Genomic DNA, 19,149 nt, shown 5'->3' on the forward strand with positions numbered 1-19,149 from the left:
GGACAGCGTCCTGCCGCTAGTGGGCAATGTGAGTAACACGGATACGCTTTTCAAGTAATGTAACGCTCGTTCTGTCCTTATTTGCAGCGCTAATGGATTATTAGCATTATTTGCTAATCATTAGTTCACATATCTTATTTTCAACCTTGGTAACCTTCATCAACTGGACCTTGATTTTCTTCGTTCCGGACGACAAGATTTTCGCCTACACCCTGCAAGCGAAGCCCTTTCTTTTTCTTTTAATAACTGCTGATCATCCTCTCTATACCCTACATCGGGACTAGATCGGGAATTTCTTAAATTTTTCACGAACTTGTGGCAAATTGCCCCATGACTGCTCCGTCTGAAACAAGTCCCTTATATGTTCACCCCCGCATCACATAATTGATTTAGTGATTCCTCACTAACAGCGCTCTGTTCTTAGCAGCCGATGGTTATATTTCGTGTGCATGTGTTTTAACATGCGGTGGACCACAAAATACCATAAGGGGCACTTTTTTATTGCTAATATACACAATGATCGCTATAATGGTGATCGCATTTCCTGATCTATTGAGGTTTTCACCGACGATTGCGTTCATTATCCATAAATAAAAAGCCAGTATGCAAAACTGTTTTTGCAATGTGATTTGATGCATCTGAAATTAGCATAACAACTCGCTTGTTACTAGGCACTAACAAGTAAACAGGTATGACAATCTCGACCCGTAGAGCAGTTTTCTCTTTTGCAGTGTTCTCTCGTTTGGCTTCGCGCATTGGATTTTACGGCAAGCAAGCACGCCCGATACGCACGTCATCTCGCCGAAAACACCCTGTGCGGTTAAGGAATACGCTCTTCTCTGGTATCAGCTGTACTCCAAGCGTCACGCTGGGCATCGCCGACGGTTAGGTGCCCGGGATTAGCCATAGCCTGCAAAGCAGCTTCCCCTTGCTGCTTGCAGCACTTAGATGCCTTGCAACCACTCGTGGCGGAGCTTTCTCAAACTGCACCACCCATAGTTGGAACACTTTTTCAAAAGCCCACACAGCGCCAAGTTCCAAAGCAGACGACGGTCCTCTCACAATTTAAAGCGGCGGCGCGCGAGGGACGCGGTTGCTGCTGATGCCTCACGCTCCCTCAACTGCTTTTGCTGCGGCTCTATGTCGGCCATTGCAATCCATGCACGCGCCCTCACCCACACCAACCGCATGCCCAGCAATGCCATCCAGTGCGCAGCGTGCGCAGAAGCTGCCCTCCCCGAAGTAGTTGGGCTCGTCAGGCATGAGATGGCGCTGCTGCGCGTAATTCCAAGCGCGACTATACGCTTCATTTAAGGCACGGTCGCCATTACAGCTTTTGCTGCTCTCGTGAAACTGTGGCTGGAAGAGAAATTCGGTATTTCTTATATATATTGCTGGATTGGGCAGGAGAGACTGATATCACGAAGTGAAGGACAAATTGACCAAGTCTTCGTGGACGCACGTTCATGCGATAAACAAAGCAAACACGTTATTTCAGCAATTATGAGGAAGAGTATATATGATGTAAAAAAAATATTTTTCGGAGTTTCAAGATGACAGTGAGAGAGCTGTAGTTAAAATAACACTATTGTAAGCGTGCATGCACTCAATTCCAGCCTTCTTCCTCTGCCTTGTGTCTAGCTACACATACATCCACACTTCATAGCAGCGTACTCATGGTAATTGGTGTACATTATTATATACACAATTCTCGCAATTTTGAGGCAGGTAAATGATGTTCGCGTTGAAATGATATTGTACAGCTCAAGAGGGACTCTTTTAACCAAAACTTGTTGTAATGCGTTGGTAAATCCCAACAGCAGTGACCGAATTTATGATAAAAATAAAAACCTTATAAAAATCATCTCAGGGCTGTTTATGCATGCTGCAGAATGCAGATATTGAGCGTCGAGAATCATATTAGTTCCAGCAATGTCTTTTTAGTTGCTGGGTAATTAATAGAAAGAAAGGTGGACTGTTCAGTCCTGGGCCACCTATAAAGTAGAAAGGAATGACTTAGACAAGTTAATCACGCTAAGTGAACTTTTCTGGTTGCCATGCTCCACGAGCTTACAAAGTGCAGAAATAAGTCCTAAGAACTCATTGAGTCATCTTCACTAAATATCAGTATTTTTCTACGCTAAATACCTTTAAGTTGTCGAAACCATCATGAACGTTTTTTATGTGCAATGTTTTGCGTTTGGGTCTTGTATGACATAGTGTTCTTTTTTTGTGTCTGCATCAAAAAATATAATACTGTTGTGAAAGGGAAGTGCTTTTTGATGCTTCCGGAGGCATAGTAAATGTAGCCATCATCCTACATAATTCCTAGTCTTGGGAATTAAAGCAATCATTGATTTCTGAATATTTATTCACATCAGCTCAACTACAAATAAAACATTACAGCTATCATAGAAAGGTTACCGTTAACTATAAATTAGGTCTGGTTCAAACTACAAACCCAAGACGATCGCCTTCCAAAAGTTGAGAGCTGGCGGTCGAGGTGGGATTAGTAATGAACTGGTCACGATTGCAAATGGCAATTAATTCCAGTTTTTGAAAAACTAGTTTAAGAAACTACCGACATACTCCGTCAACCAGCGCTGTCAACGATGAAGTTGACGACGCCCGCATGGGGCGTGGAAACAACCACAGCGCGCCGAGCGTAAGAAATGGATAACGGAGCAGATGCATGGAGGACGGACAGCTTTTTTGTGCTCTTGCCGGCCACGTCCTGCCAGACTTCGAGGCGACCGATTAACCGCCCCGCCGGGTCACTAAACCTGGACTGGTGCCATTACGGGTGGCAAAGACCTTGGTGCCCGCCGTTCCATTCCCGGAGTCCTGAAACTAAGGCCTTAGCACGCGTATTCAGCGCCGGTCCTAAGTTCCCAGCAGCTGAGGACCAATTGGCCAAGGCGGTGGTCATACCGTTGACGCACCGGAAGGTGCTAAGAATCTCTTGCTGCGGACCAGCCGCCATTGGAAACTGAACCTGGACACGTTTAACGCTGGAACGTTATCCAGTAAGGATAGCCTAAATGTTCTCTTCGAGGAACTAGAGGGTATTAAATTGGCTGCCATAGGGCTTAGTACGGTCAATTAGGACAGATGAAACGTATGCAGTACTAAGGGGCTGGCATATACTGTGCTATCATTGATTAGAAGACAAACAAGAACTATTTGTGGGATTCCTCATCAAACAGGATATGGCTTGGAACATAGAGGTGTTCTATATTATTAACGATAATTTGGAAGCTATCGTAATTATGCTAATAAGAGAGACAAGCTCCTAAAGTGCATGCCTACGCACCGAAAGCCAGACATGATGACCAGATCAATAAAAGCTAATCGACAATAAACAAAGTAAAATCACAGAACACTGTATTTTGGTGGTCTAAGTCAGCACAGTCGGACTGAACAGATGTTAAGCTGACTTTGAACAGATGGTCTTATTATGTCTCCTGTCATTCTTCCAGTTCATAATTGGGCAGCGGCAGGGTAAAATGACTCAATACTGGGAGAAACTCTTCCTGTCTGATTTTTAATTGGAAGAGAAAAATAATAACTGCACGTAGAAAACCACTCTGAGAGTTCTGCAGTGGAGTTCATCCTATTCGCAGGAATAATATAGCCTCGTTGCAATTTAGGCCTTATCTATATTTCAGGCACATATTTATGTCCCTTAGAGAGTCAGTTGGTCCAGTCTATAACTGTAATGAAATAAACTCTTCACAGCATCAATAAATCCGCGCTCTTCCCAAGCACATTAGTTTTCATAGCTGCCAACACTGGTATGTTCAATATTACAGCGCACATCGTGAATAATTCAAAACAGCAGAAACATCAAAAGGAGCAAGAATGCATTCTATCGCCTAGCCCAAGAAAATATCCCTTCAACTTATCATGCATTCTTTGTGGATACAGCGCTAGAGATTTTCGCATGTTAGGTGTTTTTCTTACGCCACTTTAATCTATGAGTGGCTTTGCGATTTTTATATCCGAACAGTGTATTTTTCAATCTACTTTTAGCCGCCACTTAATGCTGCTATTATCGAATGCTAATGCTTCGGCAGAGACGTACGACTGTCACCTGTGAGTTACAAGAATGTTAATGTGCGTCAATGGCATTACGTGATTAGGGCGAGTCACGACCTCTGCCATTTGTTTATGAACATGCTTGAGGGGCTTGCTGTCGACTTTGCGAAACTGAAAAGAAAGTGAACGCGCCCCGCAGCTGAGCACACACATGATGTCGATGTCGAGTGGTTACGATGTGCTGGTAGGGATTGCTGGTGGCAGTGAACACCATCTTTCGGAGAAAAAACCCGAATTTTTATGTTTCGCTTCGGATACGGGGTATTAAGAATGTTTCAAGCAGCTTGGGTTTGTTCGTAAAATACTTTAAAATTCCTCCTAGATGAGAGTGTTTGCGCAAAATATCGCAGATTCATTGATGCTGAAGAGCGCCCACTCTGTGTATTGCGCGTTCAATGCGTTTATGTACATTGGCGAACGTTTAAATTCTTTGCCTTTAACATAGCCAGATGCGCTTATTTTTATACGACAGGATGTTTTATTCGAGTGCATTGCTTGCCTTTCAAGGCTACAGCGGTGCAAACATGATTTGTTTGTCCCGCAGTTATTAACAGCTCTGTTCTCCGGTTAATGCGCAGGAGTTTAAATGTCTTGGTTAAGACAATCTAGAATAACGATGTTTTTTCTTAAGATTACACCCTCTATTACGACAAAATTCATGAAAGGAGCGAGCACTGGATAAACGCTATTTTTGCTGGATACAACTTAAAGGTATTAAGCGTAGAAACTATACTGATGTTGAGTGAAGATGACTCAATCTGTTTTTAGGACTTAATTCTGCGCTTTGTAAGCTCGTGGAGCATGACAATCAGAAATGTTCACTTATCGTGAATAAATTGTCTAAGTCATTCCTTTATACTTTATAGGTGCCCAAGGACGGAACAGCCCACCTTTCTTTCCATTCATTACCCAGCAACTAAACAGACATTGATGAAACGAAACTGATCCTCGGCGCTGCATATCTACCTTCTGCAGCATGCATTAACGGCCCTGAGATAATTTTTATAAGGTTTATATTTGTATCATAAATTTTATGTCGGCATTTGGGATTTCTCAGCGCTATGCAATAAGTTTTTGTTGAAAGAGTCCCTCTTGAGCTGTCCGGTATCATTTCAACGCGAACGTCATTTACTTTGCTCAAAATTGCGAGAATTGTGTATATAATAATGTAGACCAAGTACTATAAGTACTCTGCTATGATGTGTGGATGTATGTGTAGCCAGACACAAGGCAGATGAAGAAGTGTGGAATTGAGTGCATGCACACTTACAATAGTGTAATTTTAACTACAGCTCTCTCTCTGTCATCTTGAAACTCCGAAAAATATTTTTTTATGTCATATATACTCTTCCTCATAATTGCTGAAATAACGTGTTTGTTTTCTTTATCGTATGAACGAGCGCCACACAAAGACTTGGTCAATTTGTCCTTAACTTCGTGATATCAGTCTCTGCTGCCCAATCCAGCAATTTATGTAATAAAAACAGGATTTCTCTTCATGCCACACTTAAGCGACAATAGCAAAATCTGTAATGCTGACCGTGACTTCAATGAAGCGTCTCGTAGCTTTTGAAATTACGCGCAGCAGCGCCATCTCATGCCTGACGAGCCCAACTACTTCGAGAGGGCAGCTTCTGCGCGCGCTGTACACTGGATGGCATTACTGGGATTGCGGGTGGTGTGGGTGAGTGCGCGTGCATGGATTGCAATGGCCGACATAGAGCCGCAGCAAAAGCAGTAGAGGGAGCGTGAGGCATAAGCAGCAACCACGTCCCTCGCGCGCCGCCGCCTTAAATTGTGAGAGGACCGTCGTCTGCTTTGGAACGAGCCGCTGTGTGGGCTTTTGAAAAAAGTGTTGCGACTATGGGTGGTGCAGTTGAAAAAAGCTCCGCTACGAGTGGTTGCAAGGCATCGAAGTGCTTGCGGGAATTATCAGCCGTAGCGGCGTAGACACGTCGCACGCAGCAAGGGGAAGCTGCTTTGCAGGCTATGGTGAAGCCCGGGCGTCGAACGGTTGCAGATGCCCAGCGTGACGCTTTGAGTACAGCTGATGCCAGAGAAGAGTGTATTCCTTAACCGCACAGCGCGTTTTCGGCGTGATGACGTGCGTTTCAGTCGTGCTTACTTGCCGTAAAATCCTATGCGCGAAGCCTAACGAGAGAACACTAGAAAAGAGACAACTGCTCTGGAAAGCGCAACTCTTCTGGTTTCTGCATGATAAGTACTTCCATGCAAACTCGTCTCGTATTTAACTTTAAAAAATTCGAAATATGCAACCCGCGCTTTTTAAAAAGAGCAGCTCGATAAAGCTTACTGACTTAACAATGTGTGAGATAAAAGTGTGCTCCATCTTAACAGATCCATTCAGTCACTCTTGGATCTTAGCAGTTGTTTAGGTTGGTTTTGTTTGTGGGGGTGTAACGCCCCAAAACGACAGAGGTAATGAGGGTCGAAGTAGTAAAGGGTCCGGAAATTTTGACCACGTTTCGTTTTTTAACGTGCACTACCGCAAAGTACACAAGCCTCCAGAATTTTGCCTCCATCGAAATTCGACCGCCGCAGCCGGGATCATCCAACCCGTGATTTTTGGGTCAGCAGCCGAGCGCCACATCCACTGAGCTACCGCGCCGGGGTATTAGCTGTTGTGTATTTGCATGAATTTTCACCATTGAGCCTTACTATATGATTCACCGCAATCCACCTCAAGTTGCATTCAGCCACGTGCGCAATGTCGGATTATTTATTGGCTCAATGATAATTTTCAATTACTTGGGTTGCGAAACGTTGCTACGAAGTTAACAGAGTGTGTGATCAGTTTGGAGGTGATGCATATTTTCAGCATGGCATGGAAAGTTATGAAGGGATAATTAAGATATTAATAGGAAATGAAATTTTCTAAGTACGCAGAAATATAACTGTACGTGTGCAGCAATGGTGCGTTCGAAGGGGGCGAGATTGTCATACCTGTTTACTTTTTAGTGCATAGAAATGAGCGAGTTGTTATGTGAATTTCAGATGCATCAAATCACATTGCAAAAACAGTTTTGCATACTGGCTATTTATTTAAGGATAATGAACGAAATCGTCGGCGAAATGCTCAATACATGAGGAAATGCGATCACCATTATTGCCAGCATTGTGTATATTAACAACAAAAAAGTGCCCCACATGGTAGATTGTGGTCAACCGCTTGTTAAAGACATGCATACGAAATACAACCATCGGCTGCTAAAAACAGAGCGCTGTTAGTGAGGAATTACTAAATCAATGGTGTGATGCGGGGGTGAACATATAAGGGACTTGTTTTGATGGAGAAATCATAGGGTAATTTGTCACACGTTCATGAAAAATGAGAGAAATACCCGATCTAGTCACGATCTAGGTTATAGAGAGGATGCTCAGCACATATTAAGCGAGAAAGAAAAGGATTCGCGTGTAGAGTGTAGGCGACAATCTTGTCCAAAACAGAAAAATTGAGATGGGGGAGGATATATCTGGTACATTTAAAATAGCTGATTTAGAACCACTTCTTCTAGGGGGAAACAAGATAAATAACAGTTCTTTTGATGAACAGACTTTTAAAACGCACATTTTTCTGACGCGCATTTGGCGAGTGGTGTACGTTAAGACCAGACATTTAGCAGCAATTGAAGATGCCGAGCTGGATCAGTGGCACTTGGGAGCAGCAACATTAAATGGCCTCTTCAGTCAATTAATTATCTTGAAAATTTAGAAACCAGGAGAGTTTTTACCACAAAGCGGGCAGGGTGTCCTGTACTTAAGAAATCATTATGGATCAATTGAGGCTATTGAAGCCAATCAGAACGGAAAATTTTTTTAATAGCTCACTCATTTTGAAACCTCAGTGACGCCAAAGCAGAATCTTGGCCGTTTAGAATCTATGCAATATTTAAAATTAACATCTGTGGTTCAAGTTTGCCCGAAAAGTATAATTTTTATATCTCAATTTTAAGAGTATAAAAGTATTACTTATTTGAAGAGACGAGATCTAGATTTGCAGTGATTAAAGATTCGTTCCCTTACACGAAATATTTTCATACCGTTGCGGGATCAGCAGATTTCTCATCATAGTGGAAAGATGAGCTGCGCAAATAGGACAATCGCATGAAAGAGGACGGGACAAGCGCACCTTCTTTTCTCGATGAATAAACTTACCCGAGAACTCATCGTGATGAACATTTCTCCTGATGTTATATCAGTACAACGAGCCTGTGATGTCTGAGAGAGCAGCGTCACAAAGAGCGAAGCCGAACGTTTTTGCATGGTGTCAAACGGCGGGTGGCGTCATCGTTTTCACTTTGTGCTGCCAGCGTTACTTTTATCGTAATGAATAAGAGAAGGAAGCCTGATTTTAGAACGCTGCACTACCTTCCTCAGAATAAGCCCCGCCTATATTGACCGTATCCATTCAATGTATATAGATTGTGATTAATATCTACTGCCATCTGATCAAAGAGGGGGTGTGAGCATCGTTTTCAATGTGAAACCCTTCTGCCTGAATGTGGCCACCGCCATGTGGGACTTTACAACCAGAAAATTTTAAATTACAAAGCGATGGCTGTAGACTGCGAAATATTAAGCTAAGTAGTGGCATTTTAGAATAGTTATTGACAAAAAAGGCAATGTTTGACAGGGAAGACTTTGTTCTTTTGATTGTATGTTACGAAATGAGCAAATACAAATGTCGTTCACTGCTCGTATTTATTCAGCAACAGGGGAACTTCATTCCTTGCTAGCCATGTCTTCCGCCCTCCCCTTGTTCATCTCATCCATAATGTATAGAGGAATGGCCTCTGCTCCATTGGGTGCCATTGTTAGCAGCGCTGAAAGCAAATGAGCAGAGAAATGTGTTAGGAAGTTTGCATTGAAGTGTTTTAAACATTGCTGCTCTATTCTAGCCGTTCATAGGGGCGCAATTGCGTCACAATATTTATGAGAATGTTTCTTTAAGAGGAAACGCGTGTGTTTACAAATATTCGCAATGAAAACTGGACTGAGTGGAGAACAATGTTAAATAGGAAAATTTTCAGAAAGCAGTTGCTTCCAATAAGTTTCATTTTGAACCTATCACTATGTCCGGTCTAGAAGGCCATCAAATAAACTGTCGAAAGTTGAAACTAATGACAGGACCCTGATTACTCCTGTGATTAGACTAATCAGGGCCAATCTCAACAATTTCAACTTTCCACTGTGTATTGGAGAGTCTTCTAATCCGGATATGCTGATAGATTTATAATCGACTTTATTTAAAACATTTTCGTGGTGAGAATTTTCCTTTTTAATTTGGTCTCTTAGGAAAATCTGCATTCATACTTGTTTGTTCGTTGAATGCGAGCGTAGTTCACTGTTTCGCCGATATATAAGAGCGATATATAAGCAGCAGTGCGCTTTCTGGTAAAAAAAAAATTAGTTAACAATTTCCCGTGCGAAGTTTTTTCACGGTGATAGGCTTGGGCAATAGGATTAAGTTAACCAGAGCAGTTAGTCTTTTCTCCCATGACTGCGGCATTTAAGATTGCTGACAGAAGGAAGACAGACGGGTGGGAAAGGGGCATAAACTCCTCTAACATTGACTACTGTTTAGAAGGTGCGGCTTTTACGCCAAAGGGAGCAAATATATCTACGGCGGCAGCGGGGAGTGATAATTTGAGAAAGTTTCGGTGTTCTTCTTGCCGTGGTTACAACTTTGTGCCCCCCCACCCCCAGCTTAGGAAAAATGAAAGTAAAAAATATTTCGCATCCAAAATTTTTATTTCGTACACTTACCAAGAATGGCGGCCACCAGACACAGCAGACTGACTGCGAAGTTGTTGGACATGTTGGCTTGGCCTGCAAAATAATAATTTGTCTCTGGCTTAAAGTGCAGAAAAAATAATCTAGGCTTGTACACTCGCTCGCGACGATAAAGATGAAGTAGTGCGTCTTTTGTAGTATTTTATACAACCTCGCCGTTAGGAATAGTTGCTTCAGGGTCCATTTGACATTGGTTCTGGGTTTAATTCTACTCTGAGCTTTCTGATTTAGTGACATGAAAGGCAAAGTTTCGAAAGTTTCAACATGTGCCCCTGCGATTTGTTCGCTTTTGTTAAGTAATGGGAATGTCACTTCAAGTCATTCGCATAAAACATATAATGGCTGAAATATAAATCAAATGAGCGAACACATAATAAATCCTACGCCCCACAACACAGGTTCCAGCATCTGCGCTACTCACAGGCTGAAGTGCGCACAAACGCACATCTTTGAAGCCAGAATGAAAAGAATACGCACCAGGATAGAGGCTGAGATAACGGGAAAAGAAAAGGTTACAATTCAAAAATTCTAAAGTAGACACAGTAGCATGTACGGTGTTCATTCAAGTCCACAAAAAAAAACAGGCGAATTGCTTTAAACAACAAGTTTTATTGCAAGAAATGTTATCTTTATGAGTGCAAGGACGCTGCTAAACACTGTGCCTGAATTACAGCATATTAAGCAATCCAGCAGGCAAATCAATTACCGCGGTCATCATGCAGCGAGTTATAGTTTTGGAAAAATTGTTTTTTGGCTGGGTGTGGCGCTGCCTTTTTGATGGAACCTGCAGCCGTGGCTCAGTGGTAAGGCTCTGAGCAGCTGGGCCCAGCCCACCGTCGTAAATCAAGCGCAATAGGCACTGCTGCATCTGAGGGCATATTTTGGAACAGGTGTTGGTAATGAGCGTGCACACCGATACTTTTGTTCATTTAATTGCAAACGGAGGGCTATAGGAGCAGTTAGGAAACAATTTCTGATGTTTTTCTTCTTTATAAAAACATTTCGACATCACGTTTGGAGTTAAAGTGAAAGATATTTATTATCCTCCCGGTCAGGTCTGTCCTGTGGGCAGCAAAGAATCCCAGGCGTAGAGGGGAGTTTCTTTTTTCAGTCCAGCTAGAAGTGTATCAAATACTACGATTACCAAAATACAGATGTTAACAACTTCCCAGCGGTGAGATTTTCCTGACCATATGATTTTGGTGTCAGCACAGAGTGCACTGCACTGTCGGCACGTCGCTGCAAGCTTGTTTGCTTAGAGGTCGCATTTTCCTTTAGCGATATTTACCAAATCCAGCTTTGAAAAGTAGCAATGAGCTTTTCACGTCAGGGTTGGTCTGTGAAATCGAGTACGCAACACCCTTAGCGCAGCCCTAACATTCATCTGAGATATGAGAAATGTAAGAAATAAACCTCCGAATTCAGAAACTAAAAAATGTGCAGTAGACGGTAGCATTGTTTTACTCACCACTCTATAGTCTGCAGGTAAGAAGTCACAGCAGGTGTGTAAGTTGTACTCGTTATAAAACAAATACCAGTGGTGTATAGCTTATATAGTGCGCGAAAAAACAGCGGATCAATTATTGATCGAGTATGAAGCAAAAGAAATAACAAAAAATACAAGACGAGCTGTATGGCCTTTTCATAGATGTCTGTGAAGATAGAAGACAGAAATGCCGAACAACTGTTTTTTGGACATTTCGAAAACATCGCATCACTGAGATACCTTACAGGACACATAGGTGAGAGCAATGTTAACTGCAGTGATATGAAATGCCACAAACGACGTGTTGGACGCCATCCGAAATGAAGTTCGTCATGTCGTGGCATATTCCTTGTTGTGATGGACACATTTGTCTTGGACGAAAATATGTTGGGCCTCTGTCGACCTGCAAATCTCGTGATTCGAAATGAAACAAGGCTATCCCAGTCACTTCAGCGAAATTCCTCGCGCTGTTCTCATCTGCCAGAGTATTATCGGTGGCGTTTTTAGGTCGCGATAGCAAATACGCCACATGACGCGATACATTCAAATTCCAGACCCAGCGTATGTGCGCAGGAGCTGATGATTAGTTTGCGTATTAGTATCTAATTAGCTGTGAGAATGGTTATTTAAAAAGATTTATTTATCACATTTATTGGAATCTAGACGATAGTTCTTTAAAAACATGAGTAATGAAACTATTAGGTAGGCTTAGATTCCAGGATTTTGACGTTGTGTCTTTAAAATATTAAGACAACGCATAAAAACAAAAACAATAGCACACAGGCAGAGGCAGCACCAAACGCCAGCAGACGACAGTAATATATCCGTTACTATCAGTAACTGATGCTTAGAAGAGCACACACGACAATTGGCTGCTTTTTTGACCTCCTTTTACCTTCTTGTGGTGGCGTGAACACATTTGCTTTTAGTGCAAGCTCTTCACGCGTCATTTTCCGCTGACAACATGGCAACAAAGAGACGGTGTCATTACACTGCCGCCTTCAAGTGAAACGTCGCGAAGGGTAACAGCAGTTTCGAAATCTGTTAGCCCGTTGGGACATATAAATGCAGGTAAAGAATTTTCGCCGTTGGAGGGGCATGGAAATTATGGTCACCGAGTAGCAACTAGAATGGCCTTCAGGGGCCCAAAGAAAAGCAGCCATTCAGAACTGGACTCAGAAGTGGCTGTGTTCGTGAAATCGCGGAGGTCAGCGTCACATCCAGTCACCAGAGAAGTGCTACAGTCCCAAGGGAGAGCCCTGGCAAGAGAGTCAGACATTCAACCGGACCAGTGGAACCCTCGAGTTAATTCCAACACGCCGTATTAAGCGCGCGTCGCTAACAGTCAGATTGCTGCAGCCTGAGATGACATCCCTCAAAACTTGGTTGAGCGCTTGCTCCGAAACTTCAACATTTAGAGTGCGTTTGATGGCGCAGAAGATTGGGAACTGTATGAAGAGGGCAGTGATAATGAGGTCAGCGATGTTTCTTTAGCGTGTTGTCTCTGCTGTCGCTCTCACTTGAAAATTCGTCCGGCTTGTGCTCGAGAAATGTTTTCTCTTTGGCAATTAACTTTCCGTTCTGGCCTTAAAATCTTGGCGGGACAAGATTCGCATCAATTTTTGTTCGCAGCCTTACACTCCAAGTCAATTCCGCGCTCATTAGGAGCTGTGAATCAATAATCAACTTCGTTAGAAAGAAACCCTGGATCTAAGACCAAGAGACACTCAAACGTCTTGCTTGTATGTTAGAGCGGGACTGAACGAGTCTATTTTCTAGCGGCATGCTCTGAGACAACTGGCCAATTGTTCAACCCAGAACATATCAGGCCGCTGTGGCAGCAAAGAATGAATTGCAAAATTAGTGCCCACAAGGAAACGAATTTTAAAGATAAGTAAAGTTGATGTCTTAACAACAGCGACGAGATTTGCTGTTATTTGGGCTTTTTTCGTACAGAACACGAGAGCATGTGAACCAAACAAGAATTACTTGCTTTCAATCAAACCATACATTGAGTGCCAAAATTGAATTGAGGTATTATCAACCCTGGCGTTTTGCAGCAGGTACTGGTCGGTATTGAACAAGCATCGCACTCTTCATGCGGCGTAATTTTAATGCGATGATCTCTCTATTCTCAAATATTCTTTCCTGTTGCTGACAGCGTTCAGCCTCTGCTCATGCCTGTCGCATCGACCTTCGATAATTTTTAAGAGACCCCAGTTCAGGTTTTTAAGCATAGCTTGCTTCATCTCCGAACACTGCCGTTTGTTTCTAGCTCCAGACTGGACACTGGACGCTTATCTCTCAGGATATTTTTGCTAGACCTCTTTCTATTCCTGTTAGCCTCGCCTTGCAAGCTTTTTATTTCTGGTACAGTAAGAAAGGTATCGTCGCTCTCTCTGACAAAATATTCTAAGTTCTAAATTAGAAGGCTGTGCTCAAAAATTTTGCTTACCCCAGACTAAGTAGCCTCTTTATTAATGAGAAGATTTCGTGCACTTCTTTTACGCCATCTTGAATGTTTCTTGAGATAATCACTACTTTACCAAGCCCTCGCAAAGATGTGCACAATATATGTCACCTTGTCAAGGTCCTGCGCATCCAACGCAATTCCGGACATTGCACTGATCTCTTGGCCGTCCGTCCAGCAGGAAATATTTTTTGATAATTCACACGCCTAAGATTTCATTTGGTATTCTAAATGCAAAAAATCACAAAAAATAACGAAGGCTTTCATTTGTGCGAACGCAACGGCTATGGTGGCGTGTTAAACCTCTTAAAGAATCCAAAATGAGCTTCATTTTAAAGGAAAGGAACAAAAAATTCATAGCGTCACATTGACAGAATGCTAATGAAGGTTGCAAACTTTTTGTGCTAATATTTCTTTGAAGGGAAACATCGTGAAACATTTGATATAAGTACACTTCTGTTACATGCTTTTAGGTTTCTATAGGCCTACGAGGACATGATTATAAAATTGTGGCTGACTTCAATGAAGGCGTTTAGCCCACAATTATTATTGCTTTTTTAAACTTGACAGAAAATATATGTCCACAGAATGTCTTTTGAGCCCTAGACCCAAAGACCCAAAAACCCATATTGTTCATCCCAAGCAATACCGCGTCGCGACACAGATAGTGGTGAAATCGGTTAGGGTGGGCTTCGCAGGAGCACAAGAGAAAAGTGGCCTGGCGAAGCATGCAGAGAAATAACAGTGCAGGACCTCTATGGATAGCTTTTACTGGAAACCTGATGCCTTAAACTTTCTATTTCAACGTAATTTAATGGATCGCGATATGATTACTTGTCACTGTGAACTCTGAGAAAAGCTGTCGTAAAAGGCTCTGCAGCTGGGATTCTCATAAGTTTTATTATATTTTCTATTTCTTTTCCTCCCAATTTATCTAAGCTTTCACTACTGCAGATTTATTTTTGTGCATATAAACTGATGTACATTCATGTTCGCTTGCAAGTGCCTCTGGGGCAACGATCGGATCCTTGAAATTGTGCATCGACCAAACATTATAGCCGTTGAGGCAATTTCGGTATCCCCTTAAGTTCATAAGATCAACAGCTAGTATTGCTATTATACTAATGAGAAAAATATGCTGTGTCTACTTGTTACTTTCCTGTTCGAATGCATGAAGAGATTTTTTGGTTTGTTATCTACCCTACCAAATTTAAATCACTGTAGAAAAAAAAGAGCTTTCGAAATGTGTCGCTGAATGAGAACAAATTCGACAGTTATAATCGCTCGTAATATGATTAACGTTATCTAGCAGCATCGCAGCTACCGGACATTCAAAACGGGGATTTGTATGCGGTACACTTTGATCAGCCACGCAAATAGGCATTCAATCCACTTGTTGTGCCGTGTCGAAAAAGAATTCACATATTACGGAGAACTCATGGCCTTCGGGTACTTACCGCTAAATGCCTCAGAATACAAAGTCAAAGCTTTTCTGCTCCCGATGGTGATAGCAGCAAATGCATCCAGATGGGGTATATATACTTGTAGCAGGGACGAAGTGCCCTATTTTTTTGCTTCGAATGTCACAAATTTTCACGATAAAGCAGCCCATTCATGACAGGTAATTAAATCAGCGGCGGATTTCCATTAGCACGCACAGCTGAAATAACAAGAAAAAAAGCTGTTAACTCCGAGGAAGGACCGAGTGAAGAGCAGTACTGACCAGAATGTCGGAAAGCCATTAATGAAAGCAGTGTTTGAATGACAGGGGTTTTATTGCTCGCCAGATTTTAATTACCACAGAAAGCTGAAGAAAACAGCACAGTCGGACAATTTGGGCGTAAATGACGCCTGCTCTACACACGGACCGCAACAATATAAAAATATTTAATTAAGATACGAAAATTTTAACATCTAATTAAACATGCAGACTCGCAAGAAACTGCGCATATGGTCTGCACTTTCTATTCATTTCTGGTGTTCGCACGATTCGCACTTTTTCTTGCTCTGTCTTTCTCTTATTTATTGAGAAGCGCAGTAGCAAACAAAGATTTATTATTTACAATGTTTTTGTGTAATCTGAAATTACAGTTGATTTAAAAAACTTGTACAATTTATGAGTATATTATGACGCAATGATGTCCTTTTCACCAGAGCTCTAGTTGGGGAATTAATGTTCGCCTGCAGTTCGTCTTTCATTTGTGTTCTTGCATGGACGCTTTCCACTACGCTCATTTATCGTCTGTTTTGAATTATTTTCAACTTACTGCCATTTTCAGCCGGGATATTTTGCGCTTGCATGTATTACTCTATATTTCTCGAAGCAATTGATCGAGTGCAAGGTTACCATAATGTCATCAGGACTGCTCAACTGGCAATAAGCCGTGCCTCAAATATGGAATTATTCACCATCAGGTTTCACTTGATTTCATACTTTCACAATCCACACCTTCACACGATCTGAACAGATATAGCTTTAGAGATAGTTTGTTTTCAATCAATTCAGGAGGACGGCAGAACGCCCAACCCGGTTCTCGAGGAAGAGTTATTTCGCGTAAGCCTTGAAAACTGTATGCTCTGAGCAAAAATGAACACTTACCAACTCCTCCAAATTTGCGCTTTACTTGATGTTTTATATGGACGTTTGCGATAATTGGGCCTCCTATCAGTCTCTACCATCACTCGAAGGATTGTGAGACGTAATGTGAAATATGCTGAACTAAACCTCAGGACTCGAGCTGAAGACCAGCACATCTGTGAACCTAACCTATTAGAGACGATCGTACTTTTTATTGTACAGTTTAGTTTTTAAAGATTTCAGGCCAACGATTAATAGTTGCTTTTCAAGTGGCTCAAGCGTTTGCCACCAGAGGTAGGATGAAGCCCCTCAACTATGAAGGTGTCTTTCTTGCCCTCAGTGTGTCATCCCTCTGTGGAGCAAGTTCAGAAAAGTTGTTTTGCACCAACTACTGCGGTAGTCGCTTGCTTACATTTTTCTTGCATCCGCGATCATGTACATATCATCATAGTATTAAGTATACAGCAGCGCGAAAGACAAAAGTGAATAGTGGATGCTTTGAATTCCCCTCATCTTTCAATTCTCTTGCACTATGATGAAGTACCTGCTGCTGTACTTTTTATAGTGGGATGTGTCTTCCTTCGTGCACAGTGCCGTATATCTGTTCCAGGTCATAGATCTTATAGTTTTCGCATTTTCGTGTAAAGAAACCGTTCATTTTTCGAACAAGGAGGCCTTAAAGCTTGTTTCGCCAGTAGCTAGCTATCCTGAATAACATGTGGATGTGGCTTTAATCACTTGTAATAAATATTTGGTTATAAGAACTGCATGCGGAGCAGTGCAATCGGATGCGGTTATGCATTTGGCACATACTGTAAAACAGCAGAGATTCCTCCAGTTCAGTAAAGAAACCTTTGGAAGCGCGTGTTTTCTTATCATTTCCTGAGATGTTTTCAACCCCTAGCGACCATATCTTCATTTTGGGCAACTTTTTGTTTTTACCAGTCAAGACATTTTAACACACTGCTGGCAGGGATTGCGGGCTACAGGAACCGTTCGCGACAACCGACTTAGGAAGTGTCCACGGGGCCTTAAAGAAAAATATGGTATGAAAACAGCGAGGAGAAATTAGCTTTTCTATCAATCGCGTAGGTCACCCGTTTTTCGTGAAGTCTGAGTGCCACAGGGTGGTAACTATGATTTGCAGTTATCACAGCATTGAGACAACATGTTTAGAAAAGCGGTGGTCGCCCACAGCGCACGAAACTGCACTTTTGGCAGTAAATTTATTTTTCTTTTTACTATACTGGCATGACAGGAGTCGATGTGGGCGCCTAGATAATGTACCAACAGAAGGGCTACTCTTCATTATCTACGTCTCGACGTGCCGCAACCAGGTGTTCGCAGGCTCACTCGTCTCTCAAGATTTTTTCACAAAAGAGAAATTTTCGTGCTCAAATTATAGAAACAACAGCGGTGTTACGCCTCTAACTTCGGAACTAGTAAAGGAATTTTGTCGAAATTTCAGAAATCTGTTTTGCGCAATAAGAATCTTTATGTGCGAAAACATAAAAAAACACCATTGGATTTTTTTGTCCCTTATGAATAATTGGGCTTCTAAAATGACGTAAGGTCATCAACACCTGGTATGAATAGGTGGCGAACAGAAGCGAGTAATGTGACTAGACGAACTGAAGTCGTCTTTGTAAGGAATTGATAGGATTTCTTCAATATGTTGCCCCAAACGCAGATATTTATCTCATCATGATGTTTTCTTTGTAGACCAAGGTTGGGTCTGCACTCGTGGAGTTTGTCACTTTGACTAGATTCAAGGTGCTATAAGCAAATATGTTTTTCGAGGCATTCTTGAAAAAAATATGCTTCTATATTCACGCAATCTTCTGTGTTGTGTATATGCGTATGGACAGAATTAAGTTCCGCGGTATCGTTCTAGGCTTGTGAAAAATTGAAGGAAAAAAATGGGCCGTTGCTTCATATGGAGTGGCGACGCATGGCTGATGATATCATTTCAATTGAACATCGTTGCATGAGCATCGCACGTCGTCAGAGACAACAGAAGTAATTTTTGGCACGCAGAAAGTCGAACAAATGCTGCGAAAGTGGGCACACATAACCTAGACATTTTTGAAAGCTTCATGGGCACCATGCTTTGGCTTTGCGTTATTCTTGAAATTGTTACTCCATACCTTTAATAACGAACCTTATAATAGTCAGTCTTTCAAGGAGCGCAGAAAGGAGTTCTACATTAAAATTGACCTCAAAACAAATTGCTCCTTAGTAGGCTATTAGCTTCTTTTGTGCACAAAAAACAGAAATCGCAGTACCACCACCGCCGTGCACATTTTTTACCCCGATACAAAAAGTTAAATTCCAGGGATCTTTATATGATATCTTTTGTTGACGATTGCATGAAGAGCGTCGCATGAATTGTTTGGTCTGTAATTTTGTAATATCGAGACATTCGTTTACGCGATATTACAAAATTAACAACTGTGCCAATTTTCTTTAAAAAGTTACCAAATAACTGGTGCATCAATTTAACAGCGTGTGTCCATTACGTTCCGGCATTGTCGCTGGTTATTTGAGACAACTATCAGTTTATACTGTTCTTTGTTGGCTCGTTTGAGTAGTTTATCAAGTATTACGGTTGTCGAAAGGACCTTATTTTTTAAAGGTGCCCAGACTTCAGCGTTCTCTCATTCCGTTCATTTAGCAGTTAACAAGCCATTTCGGAGTTTTACG

The 19,149-nt window shown here is 41.9% G+C and overlaps 1 long non-coding RNA gene across 1 annotated transcript; it reads right to left on the bottom strand.

Annotated features, from left to right (window-relative positions):
* Nucleotides 1–8,801: 8,801 nt before the first annotated feature.
* LOC144118675 (uncharacterized) lies at nucleotides 8,802–15,367 on the bottom strand. The gene is made up of 3 exons (XR_013312104.1): nucleotides 15,326–15,367; nucleotides 9,886–9,948; nucleotides 8,802–8,942 (listed from the first exon to the last, which is right to left on the bottom strand). It is a non-coding gene; the product is annotated as an uncharacterized LOC144118675 (long non-coding RNA).
* Between the last annotated feature and the right edge of the window lie 3,782 nt (nucleotides 15,368–19,149).

This window comes from Amblyomma americanum, chromosome 2 (genome assembly GCF_052857255.1).
Source record: "Amblyomma americanum isolate KBUSLIRL-KWMA chromosome 2, ASM5285725v1, whole genome shotgun sequence".
NCBI classification, from domain to species: Eukaryota; Metazoa; Arthropoda; class Arachnida; order Ixodida; family Ixodidae; genus Amblyomma; species Amblyomma americanum.